A 14537-nucleotide genomic window follows, 5' to 3' on the forward strand; every position below is an offset into this window, starting at 1 on the left:
CAAGTTAGGAAGATTTCTTTAACAGGTCACAAAAAGCACTAACCACACAAAAAAAAAAAAAACCTGAAAATTTTTACTACATTGAAATTAAGAACTCTTCCTTCAAAGAATAATAAAATAAATGAAAGGGCCAGCCAGGTGGCTGGTTAGCTCATTTGGTCAGAATATGGCACTAAGATCACCAACGCTACAGGTTCGATCCCCAAACAGGCCAAGAGGGGCATCAGGTCTCATATTTACAAAAAAAATCAATTTTTTAGGAACAATAAAATAAATGAACCACTAATATGGAGAAGCCATATGCAAGTCACAAGTGAGAAAATCCATATGGCCTATAAATATACAAAAAGGGACTTACCATCATTAGTAATCAGAAAACTGCATATTAAAAAACCACAATGAGATACTATCATACAACCCCAAAAATGACTAGTTAAAAAGACTGACATACTAAGCATTAGTTAAGCACTGGTAGAAAAAGAAACCATTCAATGGTGGGAAAGTAAAGTGAAACAACCACTTCTGAAAATGAACTGGCCTTCCTGATTACCTCACACCTCCACTTCTAAGTACATACCTGGAGCAGGGTTTCGAAAACTTTTCTGACCATGAACCACTTTAAGAAATGTGTTTTAATATTGCAACCCTGTATACATATACAGGATACTGAAAATGCACTGTGTTGTTTTTTTTTTTTTTAAATGGGTGACCCATTTCTTTTTTTTTTTTTTTAAGATTTTTATTTATTTATTTGACAGAGATAGACAGCCAGCGAGAGAGAGAACACAAGCAGGGGGAGTGTGAGAGGAAGAAGCAGGCTCCCAGCGGAGGAGCCCGATGTGAGACTCGATCCCAGAACGCCGGGATCACGCCCTGAGCCAAAGGCAGACGCCCAACGACTACGCTACCCAGGCACCCTGAAAATGCACTGTGAATTTTCTTCTGCTCTATTTCATTTTTTTTTTTTTTAAGATTTTATTTATTTATGTGACAGAGAGACAGCCAGCGAGAGAGGGAACACAGCAGGGGGAGTGGGAGAGGAAGGAGCAGGCTCATAGCGGAGGAGCCCAATGTGGGACTCGATCCCGGTACGCCGGGATCACACCCTGAGCTGAAGGCAGACGCTTTAACGACTGCGCTACCCAGGCGCCCTGCTCTATTTCATTTTTTAATGTTGGTTGCTCCCTACTAATCTGATTTTATAACCCTTTTTGGAACACACCCAGCAATTTGAAGAGTAGTGAGCTAGAGAGATTTCTGCACGTGTACAAAAATATTCACAATAGTTGTTCATAATGCAAAACACTGACAAAAATCTACATGTCTGTCAATAGTAGCATGGATAGTATGTAATTCACATCCTGAAATACTATACAACAATGAAAGTGAATAAACTATAGCTATATGCACCAAACAGATAAATCTCAAAAACATACTGTGAATTTAAAAAAAATCATTAAAGTATTATTCCATTTACATAAAATTCAAAACTGTCAAAACTAAATATATGTTGTGGAGAAATAAAGCTGAAGAAAGGCGCTTGGGTGGCTCCGTTGGTTAAGCGTTTGCCTTCAGCTCAGGTCATGATCTCAGGGGTCCTGGGATCAAGCCCCACATCAGGCTCCCTGTTCAGCAGGGGGTCTGCTTCTTCCTCTCCCTCTGCTCCTCCCCCCTCTCAGTCTCACCCTCTCTCTCAAATAAATAAAATCTTAAAAAAAAAAAAAAAAAACAGAAAGAAAAAAAAGAAAGCTAAAGAAAAGAACAATTAATACAAAACTCAGGAATGTGTTTCCTTCAGAGAAGTGTAAAATATGAGCAGAGAGAGGCAAAAAGAGGTCAAAGGTTTGGGCAATGCTCCTTTTATTAAGCTTGGTTGATGAGTACATGGATATTCATTTTATTATTTCGTTTTAACTGTCCATCTACTGGCTACACTCTGTTTTCTTTGAATCATGTCTTAAAACTAAAAATAAGTTAAAATCCTACACACACACACACACACACACACACACACACACACGTTAAATTAAAATGCATAAAGTTGGGGTGCCAGCGTAGCTCAGTCAGTAAGCATCTGACCCTTGGTTTCAGCTCGGGTCAGGATCTCAGGGTTGTGAGATCGTGCCCCATGCTGGGCTCCACACACAGTGAGGAGTCTGCTTGAGATTCTCTCCATCTCCTTCTGCCCCTCCCTCCCACTCACACACTCTCTTTCTCTCTCTCAAATAAAATAAATACGTTAAATCTTTAAACAAATAAAATGCATAAGGCTGGTCCAAAGAAATGAAAAGTGTTTGTCTGGATAAGAGTGAAATCTTAAAGCCTATAATACATGCCTTCTAATGACAAAAGAAATGACAAAAGAAACATACTTTGACATGTTATCCATATATCAAAGATGACCAGAGGATGGAGTGTGTTTGAGAAAGAAAACAACACTTCCTTAAAAAATCAGTTACCAAAAGCAGTCAAGCATTCATAAAATTAATAATATGTTGCCAAAAAAGTGAAGATAAAAAAAACTGGGCACACCTGGTGGCTCAGTCTGTTAAGCGTCTGACTTTTGATTTCAGTTGGGTCATGATTTCAGCGTTATAAGTCTCTCCCTCCCCTGTCCGTCTGTCCCTCCCCACCTCCTTCTCTTAAAAAAAAAAAAAAAGAAAAAAAATCTTTTGGAACATCTAAGTAAAACAAAACTTTTGCAAACAGAGACACAGCTCATCTAAATTTTTCCTTCCAAACTTTAATGACAAAGGGAATAAAGTATGAACAAGAGGTTAAAATACAGACATACAATGGCAGACACTAAAAAATCTCAGGGAAAAATCCAACCCTGAAGGAATTGTGTCTTTATAACTAATAATATACAGTTGACCCTTAACAACATGGAGGTTATGGGTGCCAACTCCTCAACAGTCAAATATCCACACCGAACCTCTGAATCCCCAAGAATTTAACTAGTAATAGCCTACTGTTGACTGGAAACCTTACCATAATAGTCAACATATATTTTATATGTATTAAATACTGTATTCTTACAATAAAGTAAGTTAGAAAAAAGAAGTACTAAGAAAAGCCTAAGGAGGGGTACCTAGGTAACTCAGTCAGTTAAGCATCTGACTCTTGACCTTAGCTTGGGTTTTGATCTTAGGGTCATGAGTTCAAGCCCGCATTTGGCTCCACACTGGACATGGAACCACTTTAAAAAAAAGAAAGAAAGAAACAAAGAAAAGCATAAGGAAAATAAAATACATTTACAGTACTGTCCTGTATTTATTAAAGAAGTCCAACAAGTGGACCCAGACAATTCAAACCCATTGCCCAAGGGTCAACTGTATTTCCTAATCTCACCACACTGACGCTACTTCATTTTTCTGTTTCTCTGTTCTAAAATAACATCAAGATATTCACATATACATATGTATTAACACTTCTGGTTACCTGCTTGAACTAGAATCTGTAGCATAGTGTAACACTTAAAACCATCACTTCTGGAGGGCCAAGGATTCAAAACCTGGTGTACCCACTGAACAAATTACTAAACCTCTCTAGGCCCCAAGTTGCCTCATTATTTAAAAACAAGACATACAAACAGTACCTATTTCACTGTCCTGTTGAGAGAGTAAAACAATATATTCCTCCATATAAAGCACCTGACAGGACGTGGCACATAAACAGAGCTCCATGCTATTCTGGAGAGGAGGAAACTGAGGCTTAGAAGATAAACTTGCCCAGACACAGATCTAATCCATCTGACTCCAAGCCCGTGATCTTAACACTACTACTGAACTGCCTGAATGTCTCTGGGTGAAATTATGCATTTTCTCTATTTATCTATCTTCCTTTCCCCAATTATCCAAAAATAAACATTCCTGCACTTAGTATACAAAAATCAGAGCAAATTTTTTTTTTTTTTTTAAGATTTTATTTATTTATTTAACAGAGATAGAGACAGCCAGCGAGAGAGGGAACACAGCAGGGGGAGTGGGAGAGGAAGAAGCAGGCTCCCAGTGGAGGAGCCTGATGTGGGGCTCGATCCCGTAATGCCGGGATCACGCCCTGAGCCGAAGGCAGACGCTTAACCACTGTGCCACCCAGGCGCCCCAGAGCAAATTTTCTTAAGACAGAGAACAATACTTTGTACTTTGGGACTTAGAGAATAGAAAAACACAGATGGCATCTGAGAATAACACACAGAAAGTCATCTTTTGGCGTTATTTGCTCATAGCTATGTAGAGGACAGAGTAGAGAAAGTGATTAGTAAGAGAGGTAGGGACAATACAAATGGGGAAAGAAAGTTTACATCTTATTAGGGCAGCTGTAATCTAGCTGGCTCTAGAACAATACCACCACTTTTTTTTTCTTTTCTAGTTTTTTTATTTAAGTAATCTCTACACCCAACGTGGGGCTCGAACTCATGACCCCAAATCAAGAGCCACATGCTCTGTCAACTGAGCCAGCCAGGTGCCCCATAATACCATTAACTTTCTGGCTCTACTGCATAACTGCAGAAATAAACTTTTTTCTTTTAAGTAAACTCTGCACCAACGTGGGGCTCAAGCGCATGATCCTGAGATCAAGAACTGTGATACTCTACCAGCTGAGCTAGCCAGGAGCCCCCAGACTTTTATTATTGCTGGGGATGGGGTATTGGGGAAGGGTGTGTACCCAGCCGTACTCCATGCATAAATTAAACATGTCAGGGGTGCCTGGCTGGCTCAGCTGATAGAACGTGCAACTTGGGGTTGTGAGTTCAAGCCCCCATGTTGGAGAGAGATGACTTCAAAAAAAAAGTGTCAGTGTAAAATACAATCCTTTTAGTAAAAATACTACGGACCAGAAAAAAAGTCTTCCTCCACCAACAGTTAAGAAGCACTACAGGAAACTGGAAAGGACAACTACATTTGCTTTGTAGGAGACAATCTTGAAATCTTCAGTATAGACACGGACTGTACTGAAAAAGGGAGATGTAAAAAAGAAAAGGGAGAAGTCTGTTATAAGTATGTGTAATGTGCTACATTTTACAGAAATGGAATAAAAATAAGAGTCTATGTAGGTAAAGCATATACAAACTAGGAAAATGAATTAAAAAATAGTAACAATGGGAAGTCTGGAAGCAAACCTAGGCAAATAAGAGGTTTAGGAGGAAAAACCTTCACTGTTTATCTTTTGTTTTGTTTTTTCAAAGATTTTATTTTTAAGTAATCTCTACACCCAATGTGGGGCTTGAACTCACAACCCCGAGACCGAGTCTCATCTCCACCAACTGAGCCAGCCAGGTACACCTACTGTTTATCTTTTTTTTTTTAAGACTTTATTTATTTGAGAAAGAGCACAAGTGGGGGGGGGAGAGGCGCAGGGGGCAGAGGGAGAGGGAAAAGCAGACTCCCCGCTGAGCAGGGAGCCTGACCTAGAGCTTGATCCCAGGACCTTTGAGAGAGAGAGAGTACAGAGCTAGAGAGAGGGCAGAGGGAGAGGGAAAAGCAGACTCCCCGCTGAGCAGGGAGCCTGACCTAGAGCTTGATCCCAGGACCCTGAGATCATGACCTGAGCCAGTCATACATTTAACTAACTGAGCCACCCTGGCAGCCCACTGTTTATCTTTTTATATTTTTTGAACCATGACAATATATCATCTTACCAAAAACTAAATAAGTTAATTTAAGCTGTTATAATAATCTAGACAAAAAAATTAAAGCTTAAATTATGCCAGTGACTACAGTGGTAGAGAAATCAAATTTAAGATGCCTAGGATACCTAAATAGAAATATCCAGAAGGTAACTGCAAATATGGATCTGAAGGCTAGAATAAAACTGTTCAGGTGATATTGATGCTTAAAAGATCCCCAAGCATGCATCTTAAGTTTTCATAGAGTAAGGTAACCAAATAAAACAAGCCAGAAAAGCAATCATGTAACTTAAATTTTAAAGAATTAAGTAATTAATGCCAAATAGGAAACCAAAGGAAATGTTTAAAGAGGTAAGAGAAGAAAGCAGCTTCCCAAAAGTCATGAGAAGAGAGAGCTGGAATGGAGTGATCACAGTTTTTGCAATGGCACTAGTGATCACAGAGCAATGAAGTAATCACAGTTTTAAATGCTGAAAGTGGATCAAATAGAATAAAACTGAAAAACTTTTGGATTTGTCCATTTTAAGTTAACAGCAAAATCAATAGTGGTGGACTTAAGAGCCAAATATAATGGTATCAAAGGCGACTGAACAGGAGTTTGTGATATCTTATGCATTTATTTACACCCAAACTTTTTTCAGAAAAGGATCTGAGGCAGTCTACAAACTGTATTATAACAACAAAAAATAGAAAAATGAACATTGATAGCCAGTATGAAGGACATCCCCCTGATTTAGGGAAACTGCTCTTACCCCTGACTCCAACTATGTAGTTCTAGTGAGGGTTGCCATTCATAGTACCCTCCCCACTCCAGCCACAGGGATGGTGGGTACATGATCCAAGACAGGCCAATCAGAGTCCTTCCCAGGATTCTTCAAGAGAGCCCCTTCTTCTGGTAGAAGGGGCTGGGAAGATGAGAGCCAAGAGCTGCCAGCAGTCATGGTTCCAGCCTCATGAAGTAGAGAGTCTGTAGTATGAGAGAATGAAATCAACACGCAGAGAAACAGAGATAAGAGGTGAAGTACTAAACCCCATAGGAGGAGGAGGAAGAAACAAATATACTAATAATCAGATTAATACGACTGATGTAACTAAAGACCAGATTTGGTTCTGGGCTGCCTGGTAGCCAGAACAAAAAGAAAAAACAGAATGTGTATCCGGGAGCTATCAAAAAAGAGGAAATATACCAGGATCCTCGAGGGAGTCATCAATTTTCCTGAAGCTAAGTTATTAAAAGAATTTCTTGTACATGGACTTCTATATAAGGGTCACTGGAAGACAAAATGGACACGTGTCCATGATGAGAATATTATAGCAAAGGCAGATTTCATATGCTATTGCTTAAAATGACAACTAAGTTGTATCTCAATCATTATGCACAACTAAGAGGCTAGACTACAGTAAACAACGGAAGCGGAGTTACCAACTACAGCTTTATTCTTCCAGGAAGCTTCCTAGCGAAAGAGAAAAGACAAAAAACGAAAGGTAAAAAATGTAAAGGGAAAGTAGACTCCATGGGAAAATTCAAAAATGTGTGTGAAGTGAGTGGGGGGAAAAAAAGCAAGTAGAAAGAACACACTAAAACATTAAAAAAGACCCTGGAAGAAATGGTAGAAGACCACATCACAAGCACAGAGTTAATTCCACTTAAAAACTACCTCTTCTCCTTCCTAGAACTCCAGTAAATGAGATAAAAGGACATAAAGCCACAAACAGAAAAAGAACATAAAAGAAGACAACAGCTATAAAATTTCGGAAGCTAGAAAGGAGACAAGTAGTAAATGCTTAACAAATCAGAAAAGGTTGCTGTAGTAAGATAAGCCCAAAAGCAATGTATCTTAGACTATATAGCAGCAACTGGAGGAATTCTAGGTACCAGGCATCAGAGCTGGGGAGTCATACATGCACAGTGGTGCTATATGTATCCAAAAGGAATGGGTTCAGGTGAAGCTAAAAACAGGAGAGAGAGGATACACTCTGAAAAACCACCAAAATTCCCACTAATCTCCTTCTCAACCACCCATCCTGGAAAACTGCAGAAAGGGTAAACAAGGAAATCTGGGTTTGGGGGTACCAGGCACAGCTGAGGAAAGGGGTACCATACCGAAAAATAAGTAACTGAAAATCTAACTGTAAATAGTGAAATTCCAGCAAACATCTGGCTCAAACAATATTGAATAATCAAGTTTATCAAAACCAAACAGATGATTGGAACATTTCCTTCTCAATAAGCTAACCCGCTGGTGGTCTCCAGTTAGATCATCTATAAGGAAGCCAATCAGCAACAATCCCCGCCCACACGCACAGAGCTTCCAATCAACTCATCAGGAGTTTGTCTGAAATTCAAATATGTAGCTAAGAGTCACATTTTTTTTTTAAAGATTTTATTTATTTATTTGACAGAGATAGAGACAGCCAGCGAGAGAGGGAACACAAGCAGGGGGAGTGGGAGAGGAAGAAGCAGGCCCATAGCAGAGGAGCCTGATGTGGGACTCGATCCCAGAACGCCAGGATCACGCCCTGAGCCAAAGGCAGACGCTTAACCGCTGTGCCACCCAGGCGCCCCAAGAGTCACATTTTTAAACAAGGTCTCTAACAAGACAGGCCAAAACAATGGTACAAAGAAATTCTGGGTAAAAGAGTCCCAGGAGCAGACAAAAACTTCAGAGACCTAAAACAAAACAAAGCAAAACCTTCTGACAAATATCCTCACAGTTAAGAGAAAAACTGCATCCAAAAGATATTCCATACTCATGGAATGGAAGAACCAACATTGTTAAAAGAACCTCACTACCCAAAGCAGGTCACAATCTGTAACAAAATACCAACATGTTTCACGTAACTACAATAAAGCTAAAATTGGTATGGAACCACAAAGATTCCAAATGGCCAAAGCAATCTTGAGAAAGAAGACCAAAGCTGGAGGTTATCACAATCCCAGATTTCAAGATATACAATGCTATAATAATCAAAACAGTATGGTACTGGTGCAAAAACACACACACATATCAGTGGAACAGAATAGAGAGCTCAGAAATAAACCCAAGCTTTTATGGTCCATTAATCTACAACAGAAGAAGAAAGAATATACAATGGGGAAAAGACATTTTTTTCAACAAACGGTGCTGGGTAAACTGGACAGCTACATGCAAAAGAACAAAATTGGACCACTTTCTTAGTTACACAAAAATAAACTCAAAATGGATTAAAGACCTAAATGTGAGACCTGAAACCCGAAAACTCGTAGGAGAAAACACTGGCAGTTAATATCTTTGACATCAGCCATAGAAACATTTTTCTAGATAGGTCTCCTCAAGCAAGGGAAACAAAAGCAAAAATAAATCATTGGACTACATCAAAATAAAATGCTTTTGCACAGCAAAGGAAATCTTCAACAAAATGAAAAGGCAACCCACTGAATGGGAGAAAGTATCTGGAGATGATGTTATCAGATAAGGGATTAATATCCAAAATATATAAAGAACAGAAGCACCTGGCTGGGAGGTAGGTGACAATCTCAGGGTCATGAGTGTGGAAACTACTTAAAAAAATAAAAAATAAAAAAGATATACAAAATTAAAAAAAAAAAAAGAACTACAACTCAACACCAAGATATCCAATTAAAAAGTAAGCAGGGGGAAAAAAGAGCAGAGCTGGGGCACCTGGGTGGCTCAGCTGGTGGAGCGTGGGACTCTTGATGTCAGAATCATGAGTTCAAGCCCCACGTTGGGTATAGAGATTACTTAAGAATAAAATGTTTAAAAAAAAAACGGGTACCTAAAATAGATATTTTTCCAATAAGACATACAGATGGCCAATAAACACATGAAAAGATGCCCAACATCATTCATCATCAGGAAAATATAAATTAAAACCACAGTGAGATAGCACTTTACACTAGTCAGAATGGCTAGTATCAAAAACACAAGAAATAACAAGGGCTGGCAAGGATATGGAGTAAAGATAACACTCGTGCAGTTGCTAGGAGAATAAACTGGTACAGCCATTGTGGAAAACAAAATGGAAGTTCCTCGAAAATTAAAAGCAGATTACCACGGGGAACCTGGCGACGGACACTTGATTTCGGCTCAGGTCACGATATCAGGGTTGTGAGATCAAACCCTGCATCAGGCTCCACACTCAGCAGGGGATCTGCTTGAGATTCTCTTTCCCCATTTGCCCCTCCCCCAACTTGAGCACGTGCTCTCTCTCTCAAAATAAATAAATATTTTTTAAAAATAGATTAGTAGATTATCTAGTAATTCCACTACTGAGTATTTACCAAAAGAAAATGAAAACAATATGCACCTTTATGTTTATTGCAGCATTATTTAAAATAACCAAGATATATGGGGCGCCTGGGTGGCGCAGTCGTTAAGTGTCTGCCTTCGGCTCAGGGCATGATCCCAGCATTCTGGGATTCTGCTAGGAGCCTGCTTATTCCTCTCCCACTCCCCCTGCTTGTGCTCCCTCTCTCGCTGGCTGTCTCTCTCTGCCAAATAAATAAATACAATCTTTAAAAATAAATAAATAACCAAGATATAGAAGCAACTCAAGTGTCCATGGATAAAAGAATAAAGAACATGTAGTGTGTCTACACACACATACACACACACAATGAAGTATTACTGAGCCATAAAAAAAGAATAAGATCTTGCCATTTGCAAAAACAGGAATGGATCTAGAGAGTATTATCCTAAGTGAAATAAGTCAGAGAAAGACACATACCACATAATTTTGTTTTTATAAGGGATCTAAACACAACAAATGAATGAACAAAGAAAATAAGCAAAAACAGACCCATAAATACAGAAAACTGGTGGCTGCCTGAGGGAATGGGCAAAATGGGTGCGGGGGAGGGGGGGAGGTTCAGGCTTCCAGTTATGGAATGAATAACTCACAGGGATGAAAAGGCACAGCATAAGGAATACAGTCAGTGATTGTGTAATAGCATTATACAGTGACAGATGATAGCTATACTTGTGGTGAACACAGCATACCATAGAGAGTTGTGGAATCACTATGTTGTACACCTGAAACTAATGTAACATTATGTGTCAATTACACTTCAATTAAAAAAGAAAAAAAGATATGCATCCAAGAAATAAAAACGGAAGGAAAAAATAAAGAACAGAGAGTATGAAAGAGCCCTTGGAAAGTAAAAGTATAACAGACTTTAGAAATTTAGGTGAAGGGTTAGAAGACAAAGTAAGGAAGTGCCTCAGAAAGTAGGGGGAAAATAGATAATTTAAACACAAAATATTGGGGCACCTGGGTAGCTGTCATTAGGCATCTGCATTTCGCTGAGGTCATGATCCCCGGGTCCTGGGATCGAGCCCCACATCAGCCTCCCTGCTCAGCAGGAAGCCTGCTTCTCCCTCTCCCACTCCCCCTGCTTGTGTTCCCTGTCTGACTGCCTCTCTCTATCAAATAAATAAATAAAATCTTTAATAAACACAAAATATTAAAAATTGAAAAATTTAAAAAAATTTTTACCATTAACTGAACTTATGTTCCCTAACGTGATTTACCAAATCAAAAGGGCCACTGTGTGCCCAGTACAATACACTACCATGAAAAATATCAGAAATAACCTTGATTAAAAAAAAAAATTCAGAGAAAACAATCATGTACAAAGTATCAGAAATCAGAACTTTACTGGGTCTCGAACAGAAACACTGAACCTAAAAAGCAAATACCCAAAATTCTGAAAGAAAATGGTTTCTAGGGGCACTTGGGTGGTCCGTGGGTGAAGTGTCTGCCTTCAGCTCAGGTCATGTCCCAGGGCCCTGGGATAGAGCCAAGCACTGGGCTCCCTGCTCAGTGGCGAGCCGACTGTTCCCTCTCCCTCTATCCCTCCCCCCTGCTCATGCACTCTCTCTCTGTTTCTCAAATAAATAAAATCTTAAAAAAAAAAAATTTATTTCCAACCAAGAATTCTATATTCAGCCAAATTATCAATCAAGATGGTAAAGCTACCAATTTTATCAAGCATACAAAACATTTAAAAAATTATTTCTCACACACCATTTCCTGTGAAGCTACTAGAGGTGTCCACCAAAACAAGAAAATAAACCACTAAAGATGAAGAAACACAGGAGTGAAGTATTATAAAACAGAATCCAAAATAAGCAAGAAATAAAGAAACTCCCAAGATGGGGCGCCTGGGTGGCTCAGTCGTTAAGTGTCTGCCTTCAGCTCAGGGCGTGATTCCAGAGTCCTGGGATCAAGCCCCACATCAGGCTCCTCTGCTGGGAGCCTGCTTCTTCCTCTCCCACTCCCCCTGCTTGTGTTCCCTCTCTTGCTGGCTGTCTCTCTCTCTGTCAAATAAATAAATAAAATCTTTATAAAAAAGAAAAAAGAAATTCCCAAGATGACAGTGAAGGAAAGATAAAGAGAAATCAGCCCAGATGACAGCAGGGAGATGGTACCCAGAAGGTGTACTAGCTTAAAAAAAAAAAAGAAGGAAGAGGGAAAAATTGAAGAGGAGGGAGAGGAGGCAGAAGAGGGAAAAGGAGAGGCAGAAGAGGAGAGAAGAGGAGGGGGAGGGAAAGAGAAAGAAGAGGGAGGAAGAGGGAAGGAGAGGGGAAGAAGATGGAAAGAGAGGAGGAGAAAAAAGGGAGGAGAGAGAGAGGAAAAGGAAAAGTGAATTCATGGAAAATTTTATTAATAGACTACCTGATTCATTAATCATTTGGAAGATTATATGAAGAAGTAACTAGAGGATATACAAAGATTCAGCCTTAAAGAATATAAAAGGACACCTGGGTAGCTCAGTCAGTTAAGCGTCTGCCTTTGGCTCAAGTCATGATCCCAGGGCTGGGGATCAAGTCCCTCACTGGGCTCCTTGCTCAGCGGGGAGCCTGCTTCTCCCTCTGCCTGCCACTCCCCCTGCTTGTGCTCACTCTCTTTCTTTGGTCTCTTTGACAAAGTCTTAAAAAAAAATGCAATAAGATTTTTATTAAGGTATTTTTAAAAAAAAAGAATATAAGGAAACTGAAAATACAAAAAGATTACTAATCCCAGGGAAATTAAAAAAAAAAAATCAGTATACTTTTGGCTCACAAATAAACAAAACATTTAAATAGTAATAATAGTGTATATATTACCGTTTAACACCACTGACTTAATTAAAATTTGTGATATGCTGAAAGGCAACTACTAAAACTGATGCTGCTTATAGGGGTGCCTGGCTGGCTCAGCTGCTTAAGTGTCTTAGGCTCAGGTCATCATCTCGGGATCCTGGGATGCAGCCCATGGCAGGCTCCCTGCTCAGCGGGGAGTCTCCTTCTTCTCCCTCTGCCCCTTCCTCCCACTTATGTACACGTGCTCTCTCTGACAAAATCTTTTTAAAAAATTTTTTTAATAAACTTTAGAAAACAATAGCTCCTTATACATACGAGAAGGAGCAGTCAAAAGAAGCTCCTTCTGGGGGCGCCTGGGTGGCGCAGTTGTTAAGCGTCTGCCTTCAGCTCAGAGCGTGATCCCGGTGCTCTGGGATCAAGCCCCACATCGGGCTCCTCCACTAGGAGCCTGCTTCTTCCTCTCCCACTCCCCTTGCTTGTGTTCCCTCTCTCGCTGGCTGTCTCTATCTCTGTCAAATAAATTAAAAAAAAAAAAAAGGCTCCTTCTGGGGAATGAGTTTAGGGTTCAAGAGTCAAGCAGCAAGGTACTGTTTTGTGTGAGAGAAGTTTTCAGTAATACCTACTCTGACTATGCAGTTATCACTCTGATAAACACAGAAATTAAATCTTAAAAATAAAATCTAAACTAAAAAAAGGAATAAATAGATACCATACGCTGAGCAAAGTATCCATATATTCCTATGATTTCATTTCTCTTCGTAGTTGCATAGGCAGGTTAGAAAAGGATAAAACAAGTATTAAGCACCTATGTCACATCAGACATTGTGCTAGGCTTTTCTCACAGTAAAAGAAGAATCAAGAGACAACAGAAATTGGCCATTTACTATTTTGTCTATGGTGGTAAGCACTAAATCTGTTAACTTTCTAAAAGCACCTCTTAAAGCTACAAAGGCAAATATTAGATATGAATCAGCAACAGGAGAAAAAATGCTAGCAGATGTTTAACTCTGAGTTCTATTTAAAGTATACAAGCTAAACAGCTTGTACAGAAATAAAGTTATATATGAAATTTTAAAACTGCAACTGCCTTCCTGAACTCAGAAATCAAAGATAAATAAACTTGAAAACAATTTTTAATTATGTAGATAAAGGTCAATCTCCAGGTAGCAGAAATTTTAAAAAGCTAAAAAAATGAACATGAGTTGAAGCTGAGGCAGTTAATGAAGATATCAGATCTAATATATATACCCTAGAGATTGGAACTGACTATGACTCTAGCACAGACCCTAGATACACACACACACACACACACACACAAAGTTCTAACTGGGTTCCCTGCATAAGGACAGGAGCTACTAAAGGCCTATTACACAACCAAAGGGGAATCTATCCTAGAAAAACATTACCTAGACCAATAAGACTAGAGAATGGGCACTGAAGTGAGATGCTGGTTCTGGACATGAGCAGAGGGGTCACTCTAGAAAAACCAGAAACTCAAGCCTATGCTGAGAGTGTGTGGGGCCCAAAATCCATCATCTAAAGTGTACCAGATTCCAGTCAAAAAACAAACTTAAAAATTAGTCTGGAGCAGTGAACTCCATTACGCAAACTCTGACAGAGTCTGCTGGTTACTAACCCCAAAACCATTCTACCGTTTTCCCTCCTAACAAAATGCCAATTTTATTCAGTTCTTCAACTGACCCATATTTTGAAATCCAACAATTTAAAGTCAGTAAAATTAACCATAATTCGTTGACTGGGAGTTCAGGAAAACATAAGAGAAGAAGTCAGCTGGGAGGAAAACCACTTTTAACTTTATTATC

At 39.4% G+C, this 14537-nt stretch overlaps 1 protein-coding gene across 12 annotated transcripts in view; it reads right to left on the bottom strand.

Moving 5' to 3' along the window:
• The window catches only part of MLLT10 (MLLT10 histone lysine methyltransferase DOT1L cofactor), a 245007-nt gene that overhangs the window by 202197 nt on the left and 28273 nt on the right, over positions 1–14537 (bottom strand). For 2 of the 12 annotated variants that reach the window (XM_040645348.1, XM_040645349.1), the window contains exon 1: positions 6382–6596. The exons of the other annotated variants lie outside the window; for them this stretch is intronic. The gene's annotated coding sequence lies outside the window, so the exon portion shown is untranslated. Of the gene's footprint in view, positions 1–6381; positions 6597–14537 lie in introns of those variants that run through there. 12 annotated transcript variants of the gene reach the window in all.

This window comes from Ursus maritimus, unplaced genomic scaffold, assembly GCF_017311325.1.
Source record: "Ursus maritimus isolate PB19 unplaced genomic scaffold, ASM1731132v1 scaffold_31, whole genome shotgun sequence".
NCBI classification, from domain to species: Eukaryota; Metazoa; Chordata; class Mammalia; order Carnivora; family Ursidae; genus Ursus; species Ursus maritimus.